The following is an 18539-nucleotide window of genomic DNA, read 5'->3' on the forward strand; positions in this document are numbered from 1 at the left end:
ATTATTCTTAGTGAAAAAGGGCCTAATTCTGTTAAAATGCTTGATACAGTAAATGAGTTGTCTGCTCTTGTTTATAGATTGGGGTTATGTCGGTAATGAAGTATGCAAAATATAAAAGCAATATGTCAATGGACATAGGAAATATATTTGAGGTGGTACGCAAACATTCCAATGCGCACGCCGACGCCGGGTTGAGTAGGATAGCTCGACTATATATATTTCATATATAACAGTCAAGCTAAAATGTAAATATACCATAAACAACAGGCTAACCTCAATCACAACTTTAATGCAATGCTTATAACAATAGAGATACAATGATATGCCAGGGATTGAAACTAACTGTTTACTATTGTGGGCAACCATCTTTAGTATTTTGGTTGCCCAGATAAAGAATAACGAGCCCAGAAATATGAACATGTGAATATTATACATTCTTTTAATAAAATAATAGATAATTAAATACATTTGGTGACAACACATGTTCAATGCATGATGTTTTATTATGAGCCTGAATTGAATCATGTCCTATTCCTAAATAATGAATGTTATTTAACTAGTATTGATCCATGGTGATCAATTGTTTTTCAATTTTTATTGCAGTGAATTGTTTTAAGCTTTAAAAAAAAGAAGTTTACCAACTTTTGAAATTGAGTTGCCCAGGCCAAAATCTACTTGCCCCAGGTTCACGGTAAACCACTTATTTCCATCCCTGTATGCTCTTCATTTCCTGTTCTTCCATCCCATTCTCAAAATTAAATTTAAAGCCGATATTTTTTAATAACATTAGTATGAATTACTAACCATTATCACCCAAAAAACAATTTTACAAAGCTGTAATCCCGTCGTAGAGATTTAGTTTACTATTATCAGTGTTCTCTTTAAATACCGGCTGCTAGCGATCTTGCCGGTTACATTAACTCTTGATGCCGGCTACTTTTCCCAAATATATCAAGTAAATGTCACAAATGCTTTGGTTTTACTGCATAGTTGCCGGCCATATAACTGGCTACTCAAATTTTTCTGGAAAACACTGAACTATGCATGACAAACACACAAAAATTAAATACATCTTAGATTCATTGTAAAAAATAAATTGACACTTCCAGCTTGTCGTCACTAAAATCCAAAGATTCAAATAATTTTCCACGAGATACGTCAACAATTGCGTAATCAAATGAATGAAAAATAAAAGTAAAGAAAGCCGGATTTTACATAAATTTCAGGTTGAAACACAACAAGGTAAAGGTAGTCGGTGAGATATAATAATAATACAGTTAGTAAGGCTCGTACCCTGGGTACGGTAAATATACTAAAACATACCCGGGAATTTTAACACTAAATCAGTTGTTGTCGGCTATTTTGTAAAAATTAATTATGTTTACATTTATGTCAATTTTCTGTTAAATGGCATTTATACAATGTATTATCAAAACTCATTTTTACAATCATTAATGTGATTCAATTTAAAATCTTAAATTGTTTAAAGTCGCGTCATTGTATGACGTTGTCAAGTATATTTTCCGCGATGTCGCACGTTCACTTTTTACCGTCATAGATTTTTTTAAAGAAACATTTTTTGGTTTGCGAGGTCCGTTAAATGGGGAACACCATATTTGGTATTTATATTATGTTTTAACAAATAATTCATGCTGTGTAATAAATATTGTATAAGATATTTCGATATTTATTGAAAATGTTTCAAATTGTTATTTATGAAACCTTTTATTCTAATGAGTGTATGCTATCATATTATACTTCGAATAGCAGATCTGTTGTACTATAATCGTATTATTCATTCTTTATTGTTAATTTCATTTATTGTAGAGAATCGTCAATGTTACATCTAGACGCCAATCCTTGTCGTTAGTGTTAGTTTTCAATGCTTGTTATCATTGCCGTCAATGTTAGTCGTCAATCCTTATCGTCATTATACATGAAGGAAATAAAAGCAGAAACAGAGACGTATTCTTGATTACTTGATTATTCCTACGGCGTCCTCTCAACACTCATACTAAAAAGCATGTTGATGCAGATTTTTTTTAAAGAGAAGTTTCTTTAAGGTAAACAATATTGTTTTACTTTAATCGCTAGCATGTTTAACGACATCGGATTTTTGGCAGATATACAACTCGGATACAATCTAATATTTGCGGGTATGTTTAAGTTTCTTTACCGTACCCGGGCTACATGTAAGTAAAGTTAAGAGTACCCGGGGTACATGTACCGGTAAGTAGTACCCGAGCCGAGAATGTCAATTGAAGGTGTTAGAGATGCATTGAACCATAAGATTAAAAAGGGTAATTAACCACGGGCTTATTAAAATTAAAACGATGACATTACATTGTACCAGCTGTTTATTGTTGTATACTGTAAGCTTGAAATATTTTAAATAATGTAAACAACTTACCTTGTATAAAGTTGGCACATTGTTGTCAGGTGTAGAAACTATTATACTTATTTCTGTTAAGTTGCACTGGCTGAACCAAAAGAATTATGTAGTCGTTTCTAAATAATCACGAAACAATCTACTAATGCATATATGCTTGCCAGTTGCTGAGTTTGTGCATTTCCATTCATTATACTATCGGCCTTGGCAAACAGCGTAGACTCAGATTAGACGCCGCATGATGTCTGCTATTTCGTATTTGGTACGCAGAAGATTTGCATATCCACGGGTGTTTTATGTCAAATGTTATGGTTTTCAATAGATCGTATACTTATCTACAAAACAGCGAATTAGCGTTCACTTTACATCATTTTTAATTATGTTATTTTGTTAATACTTTCTCGCGTTCTTTTCGCCATTGGTCGACGCCGTCTGCTATTTCCAACGATGAAGATTTCCATATCCACTGGCATTTTTTTATGTCAAATGTTAGTGTTTTCCAATGGATCGTATACTTATCTACAAAACAGATAAGTAGCATTCACTTTACATCGTTTGAGATGATGTTTTTTTGTAAATACTTTCTAAGCGTTCATTCTGACGAAGTCGACCATTTTGACGGGTGTGAAGAAATACCGAATTTCCCGTAATTACCAAAATCCTCAGAAATCCACGAGATCCCACGAAATCCCCATTAATATTGATTGTGTATTGAAAAACTGCGTATTTTAATATAGATCGTTGCGAAATACGCTGAAATCACTAATGAAACATTGTTTTTATCAAAGTTTGATTTCGGGGATTTCGGTAGGGTTTCGGTATATCCACATAGAGCATTTTGTAATTCCGGTTATGTAAAACTTGCGAAACTTTTTCGTGATTTAATAAAAAAACTTGATTTTTCCCAGGTATAACGCCTACGCCAACAGGTAGATCGCATTCTGGTACATATACATGTCAAATTTCAGCAAACGTGCTAGGCCAGTTTTCAAGACTCCCAAATCGCGACTATATGCCTCAACTTAACGAAACTTAGCCCCCTTTATCATTCGTTCGAATGAACGTCATCAATGATGACGTCCAATACATCACTCATTCCATATTCATACGAAACACGAACACTAAAATGGTACCATGTTAGTGTTAATGTGTCGTATGAATACATATCGTTGCGGGAAACTAAAATGGAATTAAATATGCAAAACAATAATAAAAACGAGCATTTGGTGTCTACAATCATCTATTTTACCAGACCAAATCTGGCGTTGAAATTTCGGCAATTGCCATTAGGAACACTGATTTTTAATTGTTCAACTTTATTTTACGAAATATTGTACGAAATTCGTTGATTTTGAGTAGTAATGTGGCTTTAAAAGTAAAATGCCGTACAAGCGGACTGCAGAGGCCCGTTTTCCCAGAGCGCCGCTTAAATGTACACGTACCGCGTCCGAAATGTCCACCTTGTAACTGCTGGTGATTTGGTCCGTCCCGTCACTGCACGTGATCGTCATGGATTCTACAGCGGTGACGTCATGATTCAGCGTACTCGCTGACCCCGCCTTCAGCCAAAGTTCGTAGGCTGCAGATAAATAAATTGCAAACTTTAACTAGTTGACAATAATACTGCAAGAACTAAAATATAAATTATTGAATAAAATCAGAGTAATGTAATAAAAACGAAAATTATATGAAAATTATATATATTTATATATATAATAAGAAATAACACATATTTAACAAAATAACGAAGAAAATATAAATAATTCATTTAACATATTCAAATAAGTGCAAAAGTACATTTTTTAAAAATAAGTTCAAAAAATGAAAACAGTGAAAACATAGTCAGCCGAAATGTTTAAAGAAAATAAAAATAAAACTCACTATATGTATCAGTATGAACTATCCAAAGAGTTTGTTTATTGTTGGTCAGATGACTCGTTTAGAGAAAATAGAGCGTAATTCTTGTTCATTAAAAATAATCACATAGCAGCCTGTGCAGTCCGCACAGGCTTATTAGGGACGACACTTTCCGCCTTAATGGAAAGTTTCGTTTATAGGCATTTCCGAAACGAAACTCCAGTGCAGGCGGGGCGTACTTTTTTAAAGTTTTTTCTTATATTTGTAAATAATACGAACCTGATCCAACCTTTTTGATTTCAAACTTGGTGTTATCGACTGTGCACGTAATTGGGTTCGTGTCCGTGACGTCATATGCATAGAGAGACCTAGCCGTTGTCGTGACGTCACTGATCGGGGTCGGGTGAACGGTCAGAAGAGAAACCGGAACAAACACCGGGGCCTAGAGAGTAGAGGTCAATTAATTCAGAAAAAAATCACTCATTAAGTAGTTGCATTACATAAACTCAACCAGAAACGATAAATGTTTTATATAATTTTCGAATCACTTTATTTATAGACTTCTTAAACCGCTAACAAAATGCTAAGTAGAAGATATCTGATACTTAAACATCTTAAGAGCAATTTATTAAATAAATACATTTATATGAGTATTGTCAAGTTGTTTAAGTAAATAATCGTTCACATTTGCCAAACTACTATAATTAGGTATACTTGTACTTATAATATGAAATCTTCAAATTGTATTAGATTTTGAATGTATGGCTTTCAATTTAATCAAAAATATGTGATATATGTTTTCCTGTAGTTTATAGAGAAAAATATGCAATATTATTACTTATTTCGCACAGAAAAAAAAACTATTAATGAGACAACAAGTGAATTCTTTCATTATTTTTTACGATCAAATGACGGATGTATTATTCCCGCGAAGGTCTTAAGTTTAAACCTCTTAAAATGTTAATAAACTGTTAAAAAGAATTAAATAACAAGACAATAATTTTGTACATCAGCTTGTGATGACATAGAAAATAAATATATTCACTCATTCATGAACATATTAATTAAATGGGATTTTTCTGAAATAATCACGTAATGACCTCAAAATAAGACTAAAAAGTGAACATGAGCGAAAGTTTTCATTTTCATCAAAACAGTAGAACCGGAAGTAACCGCCACGAGATCGGTTGTGTCCGCATCCGTGACGTCAATGGTGAATATCGGCTGTGACGTCTTAGTGTCGCTGATTGTGACGCTATCGCCCACGATAACTGGATCCTCATCTGAATACGCATAATGAAATAAATGCGAGCTCATAACATAACAATTAACTGATAATACAAATTATTTTCGGTTTTGTTTTTGTTTCATTGGTTTCTTCTTTGTATGTTTTTTCTTCTTTAAGACATACTCAGACTCGCAGCAATCGTATTGATTATATCGATAACGTCAATCACATCAAAGCATATGAATCACTCAATCACACCAAACATAACAACCACATAAATCACATCAATGGCCAAAAGAACTTAAAAAAAAGGACAAAGTGAGCGACGACCAAACCAAATGTTGATAGACGTACCCTTTTTTCAAACGATGTAAATATGTGAGAATCCCGTCGCTGGCGATATACATAGACAACCGCTACTTACTGGCAGTCACAACCGCTCCGGCGGCGTAGGTATTGGCAGTATCCGGCATCATCGCCCAGGGAACTTCCGTCCCAACGACCGGGGCCGCCAGCACCTGGTTCTGGGTGCTCGAACCCGCTGCGACGCTGAAAGGAATGAGCTCTGCACCGGATGTGTACCTGCGTAACAATAACAAATAGGGGAATTCTACTTCGACCCGATTCCCCACGATTTGTCCCGATTTTCAATATTTTGAGGTCGGGGACATTCTTAGCTCAATCGGCGAAGGTCCTAACTCATTCGTAGTTAGTCGCGGGCCGATCGTAAGTGATTCCTTCAACTCGTGAGGAAAAATCGTGGCCAGATTTTAAACGTGTTTAAAATTTGACCAAGACAGAATTTAATCGCAGTTGACTCGTAACAGCGTCGTAGTGCGTTCTTGGGCGTCGTGATAGAATCGTAGGTAATTCGTGACTCAATCGGGAAATCGGTGATCACGTGATCTGTCTACGAATCAGTTACGACTTTGTCAAGGCTCTCAAGAGTTCACCCCGAGTGATTTGCGAGCCGCTAAGATTCTCGCGATTTAGTTACGAAACAGTTACGATTTTGTAAAGAATGATTAAGAATTATTATTTTTCTATCATGTTTTGTTGTCGAATAACCCACAGTAAGGAGTATAGATGCGTAGGAATTAAATCACGAATGCGGAGCACGAGTGCTTTGATAACACGAATCTATACTCCTTACTGTCGGTTATTCGACAACAAGCCATCATATAAAAATATTATTTATATTCTAACACGATTCGGATTGATTTGGTTCAAGCTTTTGGACGTGAAGTATATTTTTCAATACTCTGCCCTTCTTAGTACAAAGTTCACTATTTAGTGACGTCATTGAATTGTACAAACATATGACGTCGTTTTCATTCATAAATATTTTGCAAATTACATCACTTTCATTGAGAACAACACTAATAGAAACTAAATGAACACACGTGTATTAATTCTTTTGAAAAGCTGACATGCTATAAATGTTTTCTGAATTACGTTTCTTAAAAAAAACATTCTTTGCAGGCGTGGTCAAGCCACTTATCACTAAATATACAATTTGTTGTTTCATTACATTTATATACATGCTACATTTATTGCATTTATTTTATAGCGGGATTTAGCACGTGCATTTTACTGCAGTGTTTTCTTTATTTATTCGGAACTATTTTCGAAACATACAGCTCCGCCCACAATTTATTGCAGAATAACCCACACTTGATTTTCTTCTTTGTCTATAGAAAACAAGTCGCGTGCGGTGTTAGAATCAATATCAGTAGATATTGACGCCGAATTAATGGGTGCGTTCGGTGAGGTCCTAGCTTAGTCGTGACCGATCTGCATCGTTCGTAGTACAGTCGCAGAAGATTCTTACACATCGTAGTGAAGTCGCGACCCTATTTGCAAGACTTCAACCGAACCCCACGATTCGTCGTAACTCAATCGTACCAGTGTCGTAACTGAATCGTAGACTGTCACGAGTCTTCCCGATTCAATAAATGTGATAAATCGTAGCGAATCTTGGGCTTGTTTTCGTGGTGGAATAGGGCCAAAAGACAGTCAACTGGTAACACTATTCACTTTTTACCGCGATTGCAGCACTAACATTCGCGGAAGGGCAGACCATCGGATACAATGTTTTCTATGAACCGGAAGTGTATGAAGTGAATAGTGTTCATTAATTCACACACATATGGACTGTTTTATATATCGTATATAAATATAACAATCTTAAATAAAAAACGGCCATGAACATGGAGTGATGTCACACATACCACCCTATGACGTCATCGATTTCAACCTCTACTGTACCCGTCGACAAAGGAGTGTTTAGTCCGACGGCGGCTGAAAATAAGTGAATTTGTACATTTAAAATACAAAATAAAGAACGACAAACTATAAAGTAAATCATGTGGAAGTTCTTTATTTATTTTTATGTTATTGCTGAGAATTTGTTCATTTTAAATACATTATTAGGAACGGAAAATTATTAATAAAATCATGTGAACGTTCTTCGTTCTCTTCTGACAAACACTCAATATACATGTCTGATGTTCAATATTTTGCTGTGCCGTTTATGTAATCAGAATATCGGTGGCTAAAATTGTGGCAACTGATTGTTTTAATTTATAACAAACATTTGTTAGGCGTAGGTGTAAAACAGTGTTCTTGTTCTATTCGTGAAAAAAATCAAAGTAAAACAAAATAATCGAAACGCCGAATGTCATTATTCCCTCTTTAATTTCAGTGTAAAGATATGCAGATTTTTTTTTAAAAACCTTCCGAGAATTAGCTTGTACTTTTGTGTGGAACTTGTAAAATAAAATTAATTTAAGTTTGTCTGATCTCCGTTACCTGTAAATGTTTGTTGCGCAATAAGTTCGTAACTTGATGTCGATGTCGGCCGCCATAGATGCATCGTGACGTCCCAAATTAACGTCACAAAGAATTTCCAGTTGTTGAGCGTTCCGCAGCAAGGCGACTTGGAAGACCCAATAAAAAATGTCAGCCCTAAAAGTGGAAAGAGTTCAGATAAAAATTTATGTGTTAATTTACGTGTTTGTTATCAATAACCGTTTACGTGTTTGTCATCAATGACCGTTTACGTGTTTGGCATCAATGACCGTTTACGTGTATGTTATCAATTACATTGAGTTAACTTTGCATATATAACAATAACGATAAAACGGAGGAAAATATGTCTAAAACGACCTACCGATACCAGTTCCGGTATTGGCAATGTGCGCTCCGGGGTTATATGTCCCGATGTTGCCACATCCTTCTGTGAATGAGAAAACTTAGTGCTTTTAAACCTCGCAGCGCTTTGATAAACAAATAATGAAAGTTGTATCAATAGTTGTTGGAGTACAGAAGTAGTCACTTAGTTACAGGAACAACAGCAACTTAATTTATATAATAAATTAATACTAATGGAAGTTTAAGTAAAAATGATGATGACCATCATCATCATAATCATAATCATCATCATCATCATCATCATCATCATCATCATCATCATCATCATCATCATCATCATCATCATCATCATCATCATCATCATCATCATCATTATCATCATCATCATCACAGTAATTTGTTTTTAAATTCAAATAAAAACAATTTACATTGAATACAAGCTATTCCTAATTAAAGAAGCAGTAGTAGTAGTAGTAGTAGTTGTTATTTTTGATATTTCATGTAAAAGTAGTTCTTTTTGTTGCTGTTGTTGTTGTTCTTAAAGAAAATTTGTTTGCTGATGATGTCGTCGGTGTTTGTCAAGATGATGGAAGTGGTACCGATACAGTTACTATATTAATGTCATTATTAAGGTGGTGTTGTTGATGATAATGATGAAATTTGACGTCACAATATCAATTTATACTTATTACATGCACATAAAATTGTTGTCAGAATGAAAACACTACCGAAAAACCTTCTTCTTTCCAAAACCTGCATGTTTAGGTTCTTTGAACTTGTTTACAAATCCTTTAAGTCCCTCCCCCCTTATAATATTTGTTCCCTTAAAGTCTTATTACTCTATCGAATGTTCCTTTGCTCGTGAAATAATTCCATTTGATGGATACGTTGTTTATCAATTGATAAACGTTATGTAATTAAAAGTCCTGTATCTTTCTTGGTATAAAGCTCGTTTACTTCTCTACTATATTGCAACGCATGTAGAAAATCAGTTTATAACATTAGACGTTGATGACTTAAAACATTAGACGTAGATGATTTAAAAAAATAAACGTAGATGCGTATTTGCGAAATAAAATGTAACTGTTTACTAATACGTTATTTAATGTTGAACGTTCAAATTATTACAACTTATACAGCGGTGCATTTTAATCATATTAGAATTTAATTAAAATCAATCAATAAGAAAAGCCCACATCACTCTATCATCCATAAACTTGTTAATTTCTCCTTGTTTACGTTTGACGCACGTCTTTAAACCTTTCATTTAAAAATCGCTCATATTTCATAGAATAAAACCTGATTCATTTTCAAATAGATGCTGTATACAAGCAATGTGGAGCCTTCTTACACTCAAAGTAAAAATCAATAACTGCAATAGAAAGTGTATTAATGGTTAAACTTATTAGATAATCTCTGATCCATTCAAAAGAAGTAGCATCAATGCATGTTTATAATTGACACGACCAGACATTAAAATCATCGTAAACATTAAACATAAACAACCATTCATCAATGCTGTGAACAGATGGTTTAAATACGTAGACAGTCATAAATTGTGCGGACTGCCCAGGCTAATCTGGGACCCACATACATAATCCCCATTTTCGCAGAGCGCGGCTCATATATAATTAACACACAGCGTACCTGTGGATACGTTATTAACACAACTATGTATCTATTGATATGTTGCCAACATGTACCTATAGATATGCAAATAAGGACAATACCTACAAATGTTTATATGTAATTATTTCCAGCACGTACCTCGGATGTGATTCAGCAGATGAAAGGTCGGAATGACAGACTGCGGGTCCAACATGTGCAATTTCACGAACAGTGTGTTCATCGCCGTGTTGTATTCCTCCTCTGTCACATGACCGCGGACTATTTTTGCACCCATCCCATCGTCCAAGAGGGCTCCGTCATGCGCTCAATAATACGCTCCTTCCAATCCGGCCTGAAAGTAGTCGTTCGTTTTTTTTATAAATTCCCACATGGTCGACAACACGGCAAACATTCGAGGCATATATCTTGCTTTTCCAACATAAAAAATCCACGAAATTTCGTGTCCATGAAAAAGTTGTAGTTTGTTTAACCACGAAATTTCTTGCCAACGAATGTAAATAATTAAACATTATTTAAAAAGACAGAGAACAAGCTTACCCATCATCGTCAATGAAGTCTTGCAAACTGATGTTCGTCCGTGCGTCTCTCACTACGGACGGGTACAGAGCGCAGTACATGGAGAACCCTGGAGAAAACAACAACAACAAATAACAAGTCCGGTCGAACTTTCGAGGTTTCAACAGTAGTAATATTACGGCGTTCAGCTCACTCTTTTCCTCGATTACCTGGTTTTCCAATGCTAAAATACTTAGTGATGCCAGTAAGGCTCGATTGGTCATTTTCGGCTCGGGCACTACTTACATATTCCCCGGGTATTCTTAAGTATACTTACATGTACCCCGGGTACGGTAAATATACTAAAAGGTTCCCCGGAATATTAACGCTAAATCGGTCGTTCAGGGCTATTTTGTTGTACTTAATTATATTCACATTGTTGTCAATTTTCTGTTAAATGGCCTCTTTATAACCCGAAACTCATACTCAAAAAGTATGTTGATTCAGTTTTTTTAAAAGAGAAGTTTGTTTAAGATAATCGGTAGCGCGTTTTACGACATCGGATTTCGGGCGGGAATACAACTTGGGTACAGTCTATTATCGACCGGGTACTATTGAGTATATTTACCGTACCCGGTGTATATGTAAGTATACTTATGAGTACCCTAGTGTTTTATCCAGGCCGTTTTAGCGTGGCGCGGCGCCACGCCGCTTTTTTGAAGCGCCTCGCTGCCCCTTTTAAAGCAAATCAGCGCCACGCTGCCCTTTTCAAAGGCCGCCGCCCTGTTTTCCGCCGTGCGCGACCTTATTGATAACATCTTAATTGCCTCTTAACCAAGCTTCTAAGCCGACTATTATCAGCGAAGATTCGCGTGGTTGTGAATACGTCATGCATGAATAACCATGTGTCAATATCAATCGATAATTTCAGTGGCTTTGTAACACTAATCGGTCCGGATACAATCGTGCACAGTTACTTGGGAGACTTGATGAAAACCTCGATGTTATTCAAGTGGAAATTGTGCATTTCATGCATAATTCAGTTATATCAAAACATTTATTTTTACGCATAATTAAATAAAAAAAACACCAGTTGTATCTGTGAAATATTGATTTGATTTCAATTTAATGCAAAACAGTTTTAAGTTAATAAAAATTAATTTACAGGGCTTGCACTAAGCGGCGTCCGGCCGTATATTACGCCCGATAATTGTTTCCATACGCCGATTACAAAACCCCATGACGTCCACTGTACTTCCTGAAAATTGGCCATACGCCGAAAATAGCCACCCTTGACATATTTAAGCTGTCGATTAAAATAACGCTCCGCCTCCTATCCAATACAATTGGCGCAGGCTCATATTAAAGCTGTCGATTAAAATAACGCTCCGCCTCCTATCCAATACAATTGGCGCAGGCTCACAGTAGATGTGTGTTGATGAATTGTAGCAGACGACAATCTTAAGACATTTGCTGTTCACGATTAGGCAGACCGCGCTTAATTGGAGCACGTGCTTGTTTATTGTCACGATGTTTTGATTACAATAACGTGTGAATGTCGGCAAAGAAGTTGATACCCCGTCTTGGACCCTGTTTGGCCAAAAGTTGTTAATTGTTGTAAAAGTAGTAGGCCTGCACCATTGGTTCAATTAAGAACATTATGACCCGTTTGTAACTTGTCAAAATATGTTAATTGGCAAACACAGATATGAATTTTACAAAAATATTGAACTTGTACCACTTATCATTCGTGTTTAGAATGTCGCAACGTACGCTTTCCGATTTTGGCATTCCACTTTCGACGAAACGTAAATTAGAAATTGATGCAAATTGCTTTGTAAGAAAAACAAGTTTATATCGGAGACCAATTAACGTGTATTGAATTAATTGACAATGAACAAAAGACAGTACGACGCCGTTCCTAGTTACACTTTTTGCGAACTAAAATGTACACAATACAACACGTGGTCATGAAAACAATGTCATTACGCAGAACTTTCTGACTATTCAACAAAGTGTTAGTGTTTGTGAATCTCCATTTAAGATGCATATAAAGGACTAGTTTGTGCAATGTGTGTAACGTTTTAAATATAAATAATTGTTTAAGAGGGTAACTCATTTAACAGTATTCTAAGACTTCTTTGAAAAGCTATAGTTTGTATAAGATATATATCCTATGGTGTTTAATCTTGTTTTTTGTTACTACATGAAAAATATAAAACACATAATAAAATATACATTCTGGATTTTGTTGGTTATTCAACAATAAATCTCAAAACTATACATACAATGTTTGTGTGTAACAAAGCTTGTTATTAAGTCACTATACAGATATATTTGTGCCCTTTTTATGGATGTCGCGCTAAAGTGCCCTTTTTTGAAATTTTGCACCACGCCCTTTTTCCTTCCTGTATAAAACACTAGTACCCGGGTTACATGCAAGAAGTACCCGCGCCCACAATGACCAATCTAGCGCTAGTAAGCGATAACTACCCTGCGTGAATCAGGGGCAGGAGCAGAACATAGAAAGGTAATCGACCACATAACTATTTATTGTGTGTATTGAAATTTAATCGGTTTATCGTTCTCCTGTGTTTTTTGCGAATTACACAAGCTATAATATAGAGAACTTAATAAATATTCAATGATCAAATCAGTGCAAAAAAAAGTTAAATATTATAGTTATGTTTTACTTTTTAATTTAATTTTTCTTTAGACTCAAAATGAAATTGAGGGTCAACGATATCCGGCCTAAGGTTTGTGAATGACGTCATTTTTAAGTGCTTGGTCACTTCTTATATTTATTATGCAGCTACTTCTTTGTTAATAACCAATGGCATAAAGCAATATTTACCCAATTTCTTCTAATGTACGCTAGTATACAGTTCAGTCAGCACACTTTCCAAGTTATTCTTTTCGATCATACAGTAAAACTTGTACGGATCCTCTCCTTTTGAAATGGCCTCGCAAATGACTGCAACCGCCAGGCTGTGAATCGGAAATCCCCGTAAATCTTCGTCGGTTATTCGGGGATCTTTCGTCGCTTCCGGAAAAAATACTTCGTGAACACTTGGGTGTAGTTTTATGCAATTCAGCAACAGATCACGTGACTCTTGCGTCACTAAATCGACGCCATTTTTAAATGGCGTCAATTATTGCAAAACGTCTAAAGTCAATCCATTATGTTTTGGTTTACTTGGTCCGGAAAATAGTTTGAAACCTTTATCTTCATTTCTCTTCTTAATAACTGGACGTTTTACTGTCTTAAAAGAGGACACTCTTTGTACTTCAACATTCAACCTGTTTGTGCTTTTCTCCACTCTGGAGTTACTTGCTTTTGACACTTTTGTAACCTCAGACAATGAAGTTACTCGCAAATAAGTAGTCTTTACTTTCGTGTTCTTGAATGTCGTTGCATTATATCTTGAGAAAATTGTAGATGTCTGAAAGAAAAGCAACGCTTATAGTAGTATTCCAACAATGTATTTGAAGAATGCGGATAAATATAATTTTATTCAATTTAAGTGAACACAGCAAAATATAGTAATAGAGTAAATTGTCCATGACATTGCGCTTTGAAAGCAATTAGTTTACAAAAATATTTAGTTTTATTATATTATCATTGGCAATATAACACTTAATAATGAACAATATATGCTATTAATATACCGTGCTGCCATTTCAAACATGTTGACATTATTTTTAATTTTCAAAGAGGCGTGCCTGACCCATGTGATATAATAAATGTGGGTCATATAGAATCAGTCGACATATGTCGCCTTCGTAGATCATGTGACGACGATATTAAACTAACATCTGTCGCAGTTATAGTACAATTGTTATTGCTATATATCCATAGTTGTGGCAAAGCTATATGCATCCTATTGTTAATTCGTTATTGTTTCTCATATTGCACTCGTAGTTCCGACATTCGTGCCGGAGGGTCTTATCATCAAATGCGTTAAGATAGCAGATATGCCCTTCTTCAAAGGGTGAACGTTGTTTGATATTGTCCGCAACATATAAAACCATTCTAAGAATTTGTGGAATGTGTCTAATTGTAAATAGTTTTATTGCATTGTTGAGTGCCGGCATGAAAATATCTGACATAGCTGTTCATTCATTAAAGGAAACTTTTCACAGATTGTGGCATGATTTATGGTTGTCATTAAATGCTGCTTTTTTAATAAATAGCTTAAGTACAAACAAGAATAAAATTAAAGAAAGAACAAAGGTAACCCACAACTGGGCTCAAACCATTGACCCTTGGTGTAAAAGTCTAGCGCTTTAACAGTCAGACAGACAGACAGACAGACAGACAGTTTATTTAGACTTATACAAAAGTACATCGTCTTCATACACACATGTATACATTATTTTCTGTCACATAAATAGGTATTACAACATTACATTACATAACATAACATAGATGGTCATTTAAGAATACGAATATAAATAAGCATACTCAATTGCAAGACTACGTAAATTCCATCAAAGCGGTAATGAAGTTTTTTAAACATAACATAACATAAATGGTCATTTAATAATATAAATATAAATAAACACAATCAATTGCAGGAATACATTAATTCCATCAAAGCGGTGTTTATAAATAAACATAATCAAGTGCAGGAATATGTAAATTCCAACAAAGCGGCAATGAATTTTTTAAACGTAACATAACATAAAAGGTCAATTAAGAATACAAAAATAAATAAACACAATCAATTGCAAGAATATGCAAAATTCATCAAAGCGGTAATGAAATTTTTAAACAATATTATTAAGAATTGTATTTCTTAAAGCAAGAGCTTCCTTCATATATTCACATACATTTGAGATAACTGATTTGTCACATGAAACTAATAACTTGTGGAATTTATATACAGATGGGTTTATATATAATTTACGGATTATAAATGTTTTCCTAAAATCAGTGAAACATCGGCATATACATATAAAATGGTATTCATCTTCTAAATCCAAATCATTACAACATAAACAATGACGTTCATTTCGTGGTATGTTATTTTGGGCGTATCTTCCAGTTTGGATTCTCAAAGGATGTGCAGAGACTCTTAATCTTACAAAAAATAATCGCAGTCGTCTAGGAAGTAAATCCGAATATGTTTCATATTCCAAACAGCTTTTAAAAACTTTATACATATATAAAACAGTACTATTATTCATTTTGGCGTACCATTCTTGTTTAAAATTGTCTACAACTCTACATTTGAACTCGCTAATAAAACTATTAACATGTACAACGTTTGGATTTTCAAAAACATAACCAAATCCAAAATTATTTAACATGTTCTTGATTTTTGAGACCCAGTTTGTATAACCTTTATTACAATCGCTCAAGGCTTGTTTGTACACAGTGTTCATTATGATATTATCATTAGTCAGAACTTTAAACCAATATTTAATAATTTCAACAAACCTGTTTACATACAATGGATATCTACCCAATTCTCCGTAAACAGCAACATTACATGTATTTAGTTTAACTTGTAATAAGCGTTTGCAAAATTTTAAATGTATACGTTCTAAATCATCGGACTTCGTGAAGCCCCATACTTCTGAAGCATAATTTAATATCGAACCCACAAAAGAGTCAAACAACTGGCAAAATATTTTCGGTTTTATGTCAAATTCATTGCATTTAGACAATAATGTATTCATGGCCTTAAGGGCTTTACCAATCAAATGCTCGTGGTTTAGTTTAAAACTTCCAGTATAATTCAACACTGTGCCTAGATAGTTAAAGTTATCAACAACTTCAATAGCATTACCATTATATACCCATTTTTCGTTTTCTTTTAATCCCCCTCTCTTCCGAAATACCATTACTTTCGTTTTTTCAGTGTTAACATTAAAACCCCAAAAATTGCAATATAAGTATAAATTATCTAAATGAGTTTGAACTTCAGTCGGGGACTTGCCTACAATAACCATGTCATCAGCAAATAATAATCAGATCAACACAATATCATCTATATTCAGACCAGAGTTAATGCTATCTTGTAAGTAAAGTTCAAGGTCTGCAATAAATAAAGAAAACAAAATTGGCGACATTACCTCCCCTTGCCTCAGCCCAACAGCATCACTAAAATAATCTGAATAAGATGAGCATGATTTGACACGTGACTTAACATTTGCATACATATCTTTTACTATTCTAAGCAATTTACCTTGTATACCAGACTTAAACATTTTCAACCATAATGCATTGCGATAAATACTATCGAAACATTTTAACATATCGACGTATATAACATACAAACGTTTATTTTCATTTAAATAGTTTTGAACAATTGACATCAGTATAAAAATAGCATTTAACCACTCGGCCATCCTTCCTAACATAGTCTTTGACGTAGTAAATACTACATACTAGTATAAGCAATCCTTGTTATATCACAATATCTAACGATATCAACAGAACTCTCCAAATTATTCAATCGTTTCGCATTTGTAACGCTTGATTTTTTTTCAGTTTTTTTTCATCGTCAAGAGATGCATATAAAGGATTTTTCAGATCACGGTAAATGTCAGTATTACTGTTTCCTCGCAAATATTATGACTACAACAAAAAAATGCAAATCTTATACATATTTTTTTTAGTTTGTCAATTTACCAAAAAATAGGAACCAGGAAATTAATGCATCTTTTTTATTTTTATTACTTTCATGCATTACTTCATTGTTTGTTTAAAATAGATGAACGTATAGTTTTTTATTTATGTATTTAATTTATAATTCATTAATCGCTTAATATTTTAACAAAAGTACTTACGATCGCATAAATCCGAACTGTTTTTATTCCGCCCACAGCATTCAATTCTCAATATCGACCAAAGGTATCTATATATTGATTTTAAAATCCAAATTTCAACTATAAAAATCGCAATACATACAAGACAGCCATGATTTTGACTGCCTTTAAGTATTTCATTGAAGTTAAATTTCAATATCACGCCATACATATCGTACTTATTCTATTTATATCTTAATTGGTATTTCTATCGTAATTCTACCACGATTTGTCCATATTGAAGAACATTTTCCTATTATACCGAGCAAGTCCACCTTTCGTATGATAACAAACGCCTATTGAGCATAAGAGAGCGTGAAAATTTGAAACACGCGCCCGGTTGAATGGAATCTTAAACTTAAAAAGTCAGTTTTAAGTGATCACCGAAATTGGAACAAACTTGTCCCATTATTATATTGTGTTGCACTACGCCACACATATGTTATACGTGTACTGTAAACTCGTTTATATTGGTAGGCGTGAAATTTAGCATTTTTCATGGACATGTAAAATCGTTTATTTTTGTTGTGTGCTGTTTGTTCGGAGAAAAAAAAACATGAGGGAATCGCGTCGTTCATTTCCTATTTATTTTTCATAAATGCGTTGATGATCGGTCAACCCTCGGAACCAACGAAAATTAATACTTTACGAATACTAATGATTTTACGATATTTCATTGTTTTCTGAAAAGTGCAAAATGGCGACAGCATCAAAGTTGTGTGACTAATGCGTGACATTTCGATGTAAATACTATGACAGGACTGCCTAACGGAATAGGCGTAATTACGGAGCTGAAACATGCAGGCGTGTTCTCATAGTAGGTCAATTTACATAAGAAAGACCTATGTAAAGAAAAAATAGTATATACGTATATACTCGTGCTAGGACCATTGCGTTAACCAGCTCAAACAGGAAAGATAGTGTAAGATCTATATACACACAGTATATTATCAGACAGTAAATATATTGCAC

General features: G+C 34.4%; 1 long non-coding RNA gene across 1 annotated transcript; it reads right to left on the reverse strand.

Annotated features, from left to right (window-relative positions):
* Positions 1-10803: 10803 nt before the first annotated feature.
* On the reverse strand, positions 10804-17726 carry LOC127874975 (uncharacterized). The gene is made up of 3 exons (XR_008047201.1): positions 17550-17726; positions 13606-14194; positions 10804-10881 (listed from the first exon to the last, which is right to left on the reverse strand). It is a non-coding gene; the product is annotated as an uncharacterized LOC127874975 (long non-coding RNA).
* Between the last annotated feature and the right edge of the window lie 813 nt (positions 17727-18539).

The sequence above is a fragment of the Dreissena polymorpha genome, chromosome 1 (genome assembly GCF_020536995.1).
Source record: "Dreissena polymorpha isolate Duluth1 chromosome 1, UMN_Dpol_1.0, whole genome shotgun sequence".
NCBI classification, from domain to species: Eukaryota; Metazoa; Mollusca; class Bivalvia; order Myida; family Dreissenidae; genus Dreissena; species Dreissena polymorpha.